Raw genomic sequence first — 13,182 nt, forward strand, 5'->3', positions numbered from 1 at the left:
AGGCTCATCCTGCTGACACTTCACTTAACAATATCCCACTTGCTCTTGATCATTTATTGTACGCAGAAAATAAATCAGGAGAAGGCTTTCACCGGGAGAATCAAAATGTTCTTTTTATTCTAAGAGGAGATTCACAAAGAAATATTTGACTTTCTTGCTTTCAGCGGCAAACTCCAAAGCCAAGTAAAATGCCAATCCAAAGCTCATTAGTTGCATGACTCTAAGCATTCCAGCTCTAATTTAAACTACGATGCACTCCAACAGGACATTTATGATTTTGTGAGAGTAAGCATAGAAGTTTTAGAGTATATGTGCTTTAGATCTTTCTTGCCAAAAGTGGAATGAGAATTGCCATATCAAAGCTTTATGCTCAAACACATAGAATTGACAACACAGAATTAAGTTATGCACATAAGTAAGGATTTTTTTCTTATTTTCATTCATGACACTAGAAACTAATCTTCGGAAAACAAGCCAATAAAGGCTTGTAATTTTATTCATTAAATGTGTTATAATAGAAACAAAATAAATTGACACTTAAATCTCAGGCATTAAGAGTATGCATTCACAAACTATCATGTGTAAACAAAATAGAATAGTGTACATTCATATAGTGATACATATAAAGACTGTGTAAATCTATTAAAATATTTCATGAAATGTTACTCAAAGCTTATTGCATTGGTTGTAATATTTTAATCTCCAGTCCAATTCTCTCCCCCAAATTCTAGACTCATATATCCAATGGACTGCCCGACAACCACACATGGCAGTCTAATATGCATCTCAAACTTAAAATGTCCAAAACCAAATTCTTGATCTCGGTCTCCACCACTGTCCCCACAGTTTTCTCTATCTAAATAGAGAACTCTCCCTTCTCGTGCTCAGAGAAAATCCTTGGAGTTATCTTGAGACCTCTCTTTCTCTCACACTCCTTGTCAAAACCAACAGCATATTGTTATCTCTATCTTCAAAATATATTACTTCTCACCTCCTCTACTCCTACTGCCATAGACCAAAACTGTCATAATCTCTAACCTGCATGATTGCAATTGTCTCCTAACACAGAGATCCTGTAAAACTACATATCAAATAATGCCCAGCTCTATTCAAAACTAACCCACTTAATGCATCATTCAAAACAAAACCTAAATCCTTACAGAAGTCTACAAAGTCCTACACAATGTGGCCTCCTCATTGTCTCTCTGATCTTATTTCCACTACTCTCCACTTGCACACTCCACTTTAGCAACATTGTCTTCCTTCTATCTCTCCAACATGCTGGTCACATTTCTGCCTCAGAAGTGTGCAATTTTCCCTGACTAAAACTGTATTCAATGGAGATATATCTATGGCTCATTTCCTCCCCACATTAAGACTTTGATTAAGACTATCGCTAGGCCTCCTCGGTCTCACCATCTCCATGAACTTCTATAGCAGATTCAATGCAAAAACGGATCCCCTATTCTTAAGGGGGGGTATCCCATGCTTTCTTACATCCATGCTGTTTGCAACTTAACTTTGTATATCCTCCTATCAAGACGTAGGGGATATTTACCCTTTCCTTCAATAGGATCAATTGCATTGATCATTAGAATGCATCAGATGGGGCATTGTAAGTCTAGGCTTCATGATGCATTATGTGGTTTGACTTTCTCTCTTTGGGCCCTGCCAAATGCCATAGGAAATTGAGATTAGTCTGCCGGCTGATGAAAGATATGAGGCCTACCCACCCAGACAGCCCCAACTGATGGTCAGCCAACTACTGAAATGTGAAAGAGATGACATGTGAGCCTTTCTGTATTAACCAGCACCCGGTTGACCTATCAGCTGACTTCAAACACACAAGCAATCCAGCCAAGATCAGTCAAATTTGGTCCATATTAACAGAGCTAATCAACTGACCCATAAACATGACAGAAATAAAAACACTACCATTTTAAACCACAGCATTTTGTGGGTGGTTTATTAGATGACGATAGCTAATTACTACATCATACAGTTTTAAATTTCTACCCTGTCTTACCCCAGCAATCTTTTACCCCCTTCCTTGCTTTACTTTTCTTCCAAAACTTAGAAGTCTACAGTAAATATTTCCTGATACAATCCTTTATTTTTTCTGGTTCCACCAACTGGAAGTAAAGCAGATAGTTTTGCTCCTGACACATAGGAAGCACTCAAAAACATATCTTGAATGAATGAATGAATGACATAGCTTCCTCAATATCAATATTTAAATATATTTCTAATTATTATGAGGAGCTGTTATGCAGGTAAGAGTGTTCAGACTACATTGATCAGGTTTGAGATCTTCCATGAAGCTAAATTTCATGAATTCATGTATTTCAGAAAGAGGTGGAGAAATCATACTAAAATAACTGGAATTGTTCTGTTTCTACTCTGAAATGGGCATGTTAATTAGATGTTGTCCAAGGGACTCAAGTTGTAACACACTTAGAGCCACGATTTCCTTCAGTCACGAAGTTAGCCTTGGGTGCTCACTGGGATGGACTTAAAGAGAAAGGTGACAAACGATGAGAAAAGGTAAAAAGGAACACTATCGTATATTTCTAGAGTAAAAGGGGTAGAGAATTGCCTTTGTAAGAATGAGTACAACTTTGGAAATGGAGAGAAGATAAAAGAGTGTTACAAAATGACATAGAGTCGAACAGCAAATTCAGTGACATTGACCAGAGAGGCCTGGCTGGAAAATAGGTCCAGGCAAGGAAACAAGCACGAGAAGGATACTACCTTCTGTGTGGAAGTTTTTGAATAGGAGAAATCAGGGGTTTAATAATGGGATAGGCTAGATTTATAAAGATGATGGCAAATAAAGAAAGGAAACCAAGAGAATCACAAATTAAAATAGAAATGTTCCAGAATCAAGGAGGCACAGGGAAGAAAGACTGGATCCATCAGGATGTGAAATTGACTGGATCCTTCTCCAGAGGGTAGAGACAAACATTACTGAATTAATCATGTGATCAGTCCATGGGAAACATGCAGGTTCCTGCGACACAAAAATCCTGTTCTGTAAGAGATCTTTGCAGCCTTTTTTTCAATAATCTCCCTCAAAAAGGGATCCAGAAAGAGAAAATTGCCTTAATTTTTCCTTGGCTCTACAAATCCTTCAAGAAATAAGTCAAGAGATAAGACCTATGAGGGAGATAGAGGAATGTGCATGTGCACAGCTGTGTGGGGAGGAAGCAGCTGGTACAGAAAAGACTCACTGACCCATGGTTGTAGAGAGGAGGTTTGTGTTCGAGGCTGAAGCACTGTGGGAGGAGCACTATAATCATGCAAACAGTAATAAACTGCCACATCTTCAGCTTGGAGGCTGCTGATGGTGAGAGTGAAATCTGTCCCAGATCCACTGCCACTAAATCGGTCAGGGACCCCAGATGCTCTGTTGGATGCTTTGTAGACGAGCAGCTTAGGAGCCTGTCCTGGTTTTTTGCTGGTGCCAGGCTAAGTAGCTGCTAACACTTTGACTGGCCTTGTACTTCATCTCGACTCTCTGTCCTAGAGACACTGCCAAGGAGTCTGGAGACTGCGTCATCACGATGTCCCCGAAGGCACCTGCAATCACAAATGGATAATGATGATACACACACACTTTATCATAGACACATTGAAATATGTAATTTAAAATGTGCTTTCTAATGGTATTACATGTCAGCACATAATTGGGTCTATTTTGGAAATAGCCTGTGTTTCCAAGTATATCTTAAAAATGTTTTTTTACCTCTAAAAATATATTACCCCCAAAGCACTGAGGCATTTTTAAATTTCTCACCTGAGACCCAGAGCAACACAGATATAAGCGCCTTTGTCAGCGACATCATCTTGCTGCCCCTGTCTGCCTGATGCAGCTCAGCTCACACTGCAAAGATCCCTTTTATAAAGCCTGGCCGGCTGCTCTAGGCCTGCTGGGGCCTATCCAAAGCACTCAATGAGTAGAGAAGCAATTGCATGTGCAGTGGGCTGTGAAAGTATCTAATGCAAATCAAGAACCAAAAATATCATCACCAAAAGTGTGCTTGTATGACCAGAAGACAAAGAAGTTAACGCAGAAGCTCTAAGATCAACTTAGAATTCTGAAACGACAAACTGATAGATGATCTAATGAAGAGCTTCTATTTTGAATTCAAAAATATTTTTAAAGGGGGTCAGTTTCCAGAAACGATTGGTTAGGTTCCTCATATCAACAATCCTGGTGGAATAATGAAATATGTTAGAAAAATGTTGTAAAAAGAAAGGAAAAGGGAAGGGAGGGAGGAAGGAAGGAGAAGGGAAAGGACAAAAAGAAAATGGGGAACTTTGGGCCCAAATTTTAAAAAATCTATGACCAGAAGATGTCTCAGCTCTAAGCCATTTTTATCCTTAAGGTATGTAAGGACAGAGGAAACACTTGAGCTTCGGTTTGGGAGCCATGCAATGGCCAGAGAGATGGAAAACAGGCCCAGAATGAACTGATTTGAATAGACACATTGGGCCCTAATATGAGTTAGGGGAAAGAGGGACTCTGATCTCAAAGTTTAAAGTTTAAAGAGAAACAGGAACCTATCCTTCCCACAACTGCTCGGAACTGATAAGAGGGCTCTGCATTCATTGCAGAAATGGAGAGAAACAAAAATAAACAATCCAGATTTCCTTGGGGAGTTGTGGCTGCAGACCAACGTTTGCAAGGGTTTTTACTTCACATGTGCATGGCCCATATGGGTCTGGAACTCTCCATCCTTGGAATTGGGTTAAGATATTCCTACTGATATGGACCCCAAATGGAAGTTGCTCCACAGAAGGGCACAGGAATCCTCACAAATAATTTTTTCAAGGATCAATATCACCAAAAATCAAAGATTCTTAGCATCCAAGAAAATAAGATAACTTGAATATGAATGAGAAAAATAAAAATAAAAAATAGAGTTCTGCCCAAACTTCAGATTTGGGAATTATGTCATATGAGAGCTTGTTTAAAGGAATAAATTCCAAATTTGACATTGTGTGGAAGGCACAGGAAACTGAAAAAAAAAAAAAAAACCCACTGTGGATTTAAAAAGAACCAAATAAAATTTCTAGAAATTAGAAATAAAATAGCCACAATTTTAAAAGTCAATTGTCTTAACAAAAGTACCATAAACGAGATGGCTTATAAACAAAAAAAATTTATTTCTCACAGTTCCAGAGGCTGGGAAGCCTGTAATCAAGCCATCAGCAGATTCAGTGTCTAGTGAGTACCTGCCACCTCGTTCTTAGATGGTCATCTTCTTGCTGTATCCTCACATGGTGGAAAGGGTGAAGGAACTCTCTGGGGTCTCTTTTACAGGAAAACAAATTCCATTCATGATTGCTCCACTTTCACAACTTAATCACTTTCTAAAGACTCCACCACATAGTACCATCACATTTGGGTTAGGATTTAAGATGTGAATTTGAGGGACACAAACATTCAGTCCTTAGCATCCACGGAATAGGGACTTCCACTTCCAGGCAAAATGGGGTAAAAAGAATGAGCTTTACACTCCCGTGTGTGTGTGTGTGTGTGTGTGTGTGTGTGTGTGTTTGTATCTTTGAAAAAGATGGTTTTCAAGGCACTGGACATCAGGCAATGAAGGACAGTCTGAGAGACAGGAAACAGGAGCTGAGTCCTAAGAATGTACCAGCTATTGCCTTGAGAGAGTTTTAAGGCCGCAGCACAAGGAGGAGGAACCCAGGCAGAGCCCAGTGGTCACCATGGTTGAAGAAACAAAGCTGAAAGTCCAGAAAGGCTGAAGTAGCTAAATTTTGCAGGACAAAGTCCCGAAGATGAAAGAGCTGCGGAGATAGAGAGGACTCCCAATATCTGTTGAGAATAGTTCATCAAAAATATTCAAGAGATAGCCAATTCATGCATGTCTGTGAGGAAACCGCCTGAGGCTGAGCCAAGAACCTTCCAAGGAAATTGGAGGTTACAGTATCTGGCACTCACACAGGGACAGAAACAGTAACTGGTTCCACCAGCCAGACTTGAAAACCTCCTAATTCACAGGATTGAGTAAAGTATTCGGAAGGACTTTCTCTTTGTAGTGGGGAATAAAGAGCTCTAGGTTAAATACTGCTCTAGTCTCAACAAACAGACCTTAAAGACAAGACCCAAAAGAACCAAACTATTTTCAAGTAATTTAACTATGTCCTAGAACAAAGGTTGAGAATATTTATAGCAATACCATGATGTCAGGCACCCAACAATGTAAAATTCACTAGACTTTGTATCCAATGTCATCATGCAAAAATACAGGAATATTACCCATAATGAGGAGAAAAATTAATCAATTTAACCAACCCAGAACTGACACTAATGTTAGAATTAGAAAAGAAGAATATTAGAAGTTATTATAACTGTATTACATATATTCAAAAGTTAAGTAGAGACATAGAAGATATTAACAAAGAGAGTTAAAGTGAACTGCTAGAGATGAAAACTACACTGTGTCTAATATAAAACTGGGTGGAATTAATCAGATATGACAGAAGAATAGATTAGTAAACATGAAGATGTTAGAATAGAAAGTATTAAATATGAAACAGATGAAAAAAATCCAAAACAACGGCAAGTTCATCAGTAGCTCTAGGAAAGCTTCCAGTGGCTAATATACTTCAATTGGAGTTGCAAAGGAGAAGGAGGTTCAGTAACAGAAAAAGTATTTGAAGAAATAATAGCCTAAAATATTCCAAATTTGATGAAAACTATAAGTGGACAGATCCAGGAAACTCAATGAACCACAAGCACAAGAAAGAGGTTGAAAAATGCATTGAAGCTTATCATCATAATCAAAGTGTTCAAAGCCAATGACAAGAAGAATATCTTGAAAGTACTGAGAGATAAAACACATTACATACAAAGATAAGGATGTCAGAAGATTTCTTTTTGGTAACAATGCAAGCCAGAAGACAGTGGAACAACATTTTGAAAACACCGAGAAAAACTGTCAACCAAAAATTCTATACCCAGAAAAATGATATTTCAAAAGCAAATGCGGAATAAAAACTTTGAAAAGATACCAAACCTGAAAGAATACATCTCTAATAGTTCTACTCTACAATAAATACTGAAAGAGGCCTACAAACAAAAGAAAAATGATAGCAATTGAAAATACAAATTGCACTGGAAAAGGTAACTTCATGGAAAAACTCATAAGATTTTTTTCTTCTGATTAAACATCTTTAAAAGTTAGTTGACTATATATTCAAAAATTATAACAATGTATTGTGGGATTTACAACATGTGAAAAAAGTAAAATGCAAGACAAAGATAGCAAAAAGATCATGGGAGTGTAAATGGAATATATTATTGAAATATTCTAACACTAGATAGGAAGTGATGGTAGAGAATGGTAAGTGTAAGATATATTCTACAAACTCCCCAAAAAAACACTAAATAAAAAATTAAAAAATTATACATTGTAAGCCAACCAAGGGGGAAAAAAGGATTCATAAAAAATACTCAATTAATCGAAAGTAAAAAAAAAAGACGGGGGAGAACAGATGGGACAAATGGAAAACAAATAGAAAGATACAAACAGATTAAAATGTAAAAGATTAACTGTTTTAACTCTAGTCTAAAAAATGGTATGGTTACTTTAATATCAGATGAAGTTGATTTCACAACAAAAAATGTTACCAGGGATAAAGAACGTCATTTCGTAATGATAAACGTGTCAGTTATTCAAGAGGACATAACAATATTAAACTTCTGTATGGATACATTCACTATCTTGATTGTAGAGATTAATTCACAAGAATATGCTAATAACTTTTCAAGTTGCACACTTTAAATATGTGCAATTTATTGTATGTTAATATTAACTCACTGAAAAAAATTATTTTAAATCACTCAACGTCAAGACAAGAAAAGACAGAAAAAAGAAGCACTCTCTTTATTCTTCTAGAAAAAAAAAATTTTATATAAACTAGCACTTCTACACTTTCATGGACAATTCAGTGACTATTCAATACTTCAAGCTGATTGACCTTCCTCTTGACCTATATGCTAAGATTATCACACGTTTTACTTCTATGTATATTTTAACCATGCAAAATGTTATTTTTGTTCTATACAGCTGGTAGATATCATACTTATGCCAATATTTTACTTCATTTATTACTGCAACAACACATTAATTATCCATTGCTGTGTAACAAATTGCCCCAAATTTCAGCAACATGAATATTAAACATTTATTTATTCACACCATTTCTGTGAGTCAGGAATTTGAGATGGCTTCCCTGTCTGGCTGTGGCTCCAAGTATCTCATCAGGTTGCTGTCAAGATGTCGACCAGAGCTGCATTCAGCAAATGACTTGACTGGTAACTTTTGAGGTAACCCACTCACATGCTGGCAAGTAAGTGCTGCCTATTGGCAAGAGACCTCAGTTTCTTGTGAGTCTGTCTATGAAGCTACTTGCCTGTTCTCACAAGGTGGCATCTGGCTTCCCCTACAGCAAATTATCCAAAAGAAAGTAGTAAGAAGGCACAAACTCTTTAACGTCCTAGCCTCTCAAGTCACACACTATTATTTCTTCAACACTGTACTGGTTACTCAGGTTATCCTTACTTAATGTGGAGAGGAGGATGTGAATACCAGGGGAAAGGAATACCAGGAGGCAGGGGACATTGGGAGACTTCTTGGTGGCTGGGTATAAGGATTTCAGACTTTCCAACTGGATTCCTCTTGCCTAAAATACCCCTTTAGCCTTCCTTTCAACATGGGTCTACTGGTAATAAAGTATTCCAATTTTTTAACAGTTCTTTATTTCATCTTTATTCTTCAAAGATACTTTCTTTTGGTGTGTAATTTTATTTCGTAGTGAGCTTTTTCAGGCACTTCGGATAAAAACTTTCAATATCTTCTTGCTTTATTGTTTCATATCTGAAGTTAGCTGTAATTTTTACTGTTTTTTTAAAGGAAATTTCTCTTTTTTCTCTTGTTCCTTTTAAGGCTTTTGTTTTCTCTTTGATTTAACCAATTTTACTATGATGTGTGTATGTTGAGTTTTCACTTTATTTATGCTGCTATGTTTCTTTGAGCTTCCTGAGTTTGTGACTCAATGTCTTTCATCAGCATGGAGACTGATTGAACATTGCATCTTCAAACATTGCTTTTTCCTCCATTAACTTTCTTGTCTTCTATCACTTCAATTGCACATTGCCTTCTCAACAAATCCCCTAGGAACCTCCTTCTAAATTTTCCTTTCTTTTGTTTATTTTTTCCCAATTACGGACATTTTTTTTCTAATCTGTCTTTTAGTTAACTACATTCTCATCAGCTAACTTTAATCACCTGTGAAATATGTCCTTGGAACCCTGAATTTTAGGTTTTCATTTTTCAGTTAAACATTTTCATTTTCATTAAATTAACCAAATAATTAAATTTAGGTGCTTGGATGTAAATTCAGTTCCAACAAGCGGTTTGAAAACCCCCTTTAGGGTTACTATCTCCACCTCCTTCTGGTCACAGGTACCATGTAAGATTTTGCTCCTTCTCTTGTTTTTAGACCTGCTCTTCCTTCTTAAACACAGGGGAAAGTCACTTAAGAAATTGAGTATGCATTCATGGTGAGGAGGTCATAGGTTATTCTGGCTTGAGGTATACTGCAAGTTTAGCTAATGCAACCTTTGTAATCTGTTCTCTGACGGATAGAGAGACTCAAAGCTAACTCTATGAGGCAGCATATTGGGTATTGTATGGGTGTCCATCTGTCTTCTGCACTGCTTCTGGGCATGAGAAATTTCCTAAGACCCAGATGTACTCTGTATTAATTAGACACTAGCTGGAGATCAATACCTTAGCCCTGACAAAGAGTCAATTCTTCTTTCACTAAGCCCCTCAATTTTACCCTTGTAATGGATAGTTTTATGCATCAACTTGACTGGCTGTGATGCCATTTGTTTGGTCAAACTCTAGTTTAGATGTTGCTGTGAAGGTAGGTTTTGGTGTATTAACTTTTAAATTAGTAGACTTTACATAAAGCAGATAACACCCAAAAATATGGATGGGCCTCATCCAATCAGTTGAAAGCTTTAAGAACAAAGACGGAGGTGTCACAAAAATGAGGAAATTCTTCCTGAAGACTGCAACATAGAAGCTCTACCTGAGTTTCCAGCCTGCAGATTTCAAACTCAAGACTGCAACATAAACATTAACCTGAATTTCCAACCTGCCAGTCTGCTCTACAGATTTTGGGCTTACCAGCCCCACACTAACAATTCCTTAAAATATCTCTCTCCATGTGTATATGCCATTGGTTCTGTTTCTCGGCAGTTCCCTAACAAACAATACTGTTCAAATACCTAATGTTCCACTACTCAAGCCTAGAGATATGAAACATTCCTGGTTTTCATGCCAGGCATAATAGTTGCTTTCTTTCCCTCCTTCTGCTCTCTCACTGAACCATTCTTATTACTTCTCTTATTTTCTCCAAGTCCCGATGGGGTGAGACTCAACTGTTGGGCAGCATATATTGGAAATCTAGGCAGGATTGAGTGTGGTCCAACATAGAACTCTCAAATTCTCACCCCTCAAAAAACAATTTAAAGGAAAATCCAATTGTGTTTCTGTTTTTCTCTATTCCTGAATTACTTTGGGTAACAGAAACACTGATTGTCTCCACCTCAATTTCTTTTCCCTTCTCTGAACCCTCAACAACCTCAGAAAGGCAGAGTAGTGAGGGAATAGATGTGGTGACCAGCCATCCCAGTTTTTGCAGGACTTCCCTGATTTTAGCACTGAAATCTCAGGCCCTAAGAAACCCTTACTCCAAGGAAACCTGGAAAGATTGACTAAACTAGACAGGAAATCAGGCCAACCTATCAAATTGTCTCCTTTAATATTTCTTGAAATATTTTCTATCTATCACTTATACCCTGGGTTTTAACCTCTGAAGTCAATAATCTGGTGGATTTGAGTCCCTGCTAACTCTCTCACCAAAAGGAGAGTTCATGTCTCCATTCTGAATCATGGTAGGGGTGGTTGCAGAAGAAGCTTACATACTATATGATGTCTCAACATATTAATTTGTCAACAAAATAGTTAATACATTAAGCTAAGATTTTTCTTGGATAATCTTCCAAATTATTTATTAATCCTCAGAAATAATGAATCAGGCATGGATTATGAAAGAAGGCATACACTCAAACTATGACTGTGGCACAAGCAAAGTGGCTTTTTAAATGAAAAATGTATATTGCTGCAGGTTTTAAATAAAATTTTGCATCAATTGATATAAATTTTCTACAATGAAGATTTATCTTAAAATCAATAATATCCTGGAGTGTAGGAAATATTATTTTTAATGATTTAGTAAAAACAGAAAATGTGGAAATGGTATTATCAGTCTCCAACCTTCCACAGTCACATCCACGACAGACAAGCAAATGGACCAAACTTGCCGTGAGGAGATGAATGAGAACGAAGATAAACATGAATGGTCTTTCAGCTGTCAATGACTACATAAGGTGGCAGGGTCAGGGAGATTGGCTGAGAAAAGCAGTAGCAGTCAGATCCTACAGGTAGGAAGGCCACTCAAAGTCAGGTGATGTGAGAGGCCCCAATTTCAAAGGTATTGAGTACACCATGAAACTAGTCCTGGCTCTACAGGTACATTCTGCCCCTAATTCAGGCAGGGAAAGAAAATCTAAGCACAGGTAATAAAAGTGAAAGACCATGTGAACTGAGACCTTGTTAACTCACAGCTCCTTGAATAGACTTTAAAAATAAACTGAAAGCAAACTGTTGTAATGGAAAATGTTCCACGTTGTCAATATCTTTGTAAAGACCTACCAGTAGAATTATATTATATATTTTAATTCAAATGTTTACTGTACTCACTTTCAGTAAAGTAAATAAATGCTATTCTAATTGTTTTAGAGGAGGCATTTCCATTATGTTCTTCATTATTGTTTTCAGTTCTCTGATGAAAGGATTAGTCTTATTCTCTCATTTCTTGAACATTTAAGTAAAGTATATTATTAAATATCTAACTCCATTATCTGAATCCTACGATTCTATTATATGTCGTTTCTCTTAGTTTTCAATCTTGTGGTTTTTTCTCCTCATGCACCTAGTTAACTTTTATTGATTCCTGGACACTTTACATGAAAAACTGTATAAATAATTTGAGGCTGCGATGATACTGTCTTTCAGATATTGGCATCAATTCAGACTGCTAGGAGTCCTATATGATTTTAATTCAATTTTAGGAATTTAGATAACTAGAAGCTGCCTTTAGTCTCTGCAAGGGCTTATCTATTTCTGGTTTACCCTTACTACTAGAAAGCACCCTTTTGGGGTTGGTAATTAGCCTCCTCTTGCTTGAAAAACTGCCAATTCCAAATTTTTGTTCATCTAGTCTCACAACTTTGTCAAAAGCTCTGTTCAGTTTCTCTGACTTTCAGTTGCTTTTATGGACTTGAAAGATATCCCAGTGGGAATGTGGCCTCATATACTAGCTTCACCTCTATAAGTTTTCTTCTTTCCAAGATCTTGGAAATTCTTCACAGTCTAGTCATTTTAATCAGGAGCATTGATGTGAAATACCTTCTCCATTATAACTAAAAGATATTCTTATCTCTCCACTGACTCTAATCTAAGTTAATGAATCATATGCCAGCCTATTTATTGAGAACAGTAAACATTCTCAATAAAGTTCATTGATGCTGCTCAATTCATGCCCAACAGTAACATTTTCTGAAGACAGCTCAGGATATTCAAAAACTCCTAGGGATGAGCCGCCCATTAAAACATAAACACTTCCAAAGGCCCTTTTCACATTACTAAGATGCTAGAAATCCCATAAAACAGGTGACTGCACTTGCTAGTATAACTGTGAGAACAGGCTCATCCTGTTGATACTTCTACTTAACAATGTCCCACACTCTCTTGATCATTCGTTGTAGGCAGAAAATGAATCAGGGGAAGTCTTTTACTGGGAGAAGCAAAACATTCTGATCATTATAACAGGAGATTCACAGAGAAATATCTAACTCTGTTGCTTTCAGCCTCAAACTTCGCAAAACAATGTTAAATACCCATCATAAGCTCACAAGTTGCATGATTCTATCTATTCCAGCTCTAATTTAAACTATGATGCACCCCAACAGGTCACTGGGATTTTGTGAAAGAAAGCACATAAGATGGAGGGTTT

At 37.1% G+C, this 13,182-nt stretch overlaps 1 pseudogene; it reads right to left on the reverse strand.

The window, feature by feature from the left end:
• Positions 1-3,156: 3,156 nt before the first annotated feature.
• Positions 3,157-3,845, reverse strand: LOC138917609 (immunoglobulin kappa variable 4-1-like; annotated as a pseudogene).
• Between the last annotated feature and the right edge of the window lie 9,337 nt (positions 3,846-13,182).

This window comes from Equus caballus, chromosome 15 (genome assembly GCF_041296265.1).
Source record: "Equus caballus isolate H_3958 breed thoroughbred chromosome 15, TB-T2T, whole genome shotgun sequence".
Lineage (NCBI taxonomy): Eukaryota > Metazoa > Chordata > Mammalia > Perissodactyla > Equidae > Equus > Equus caballus.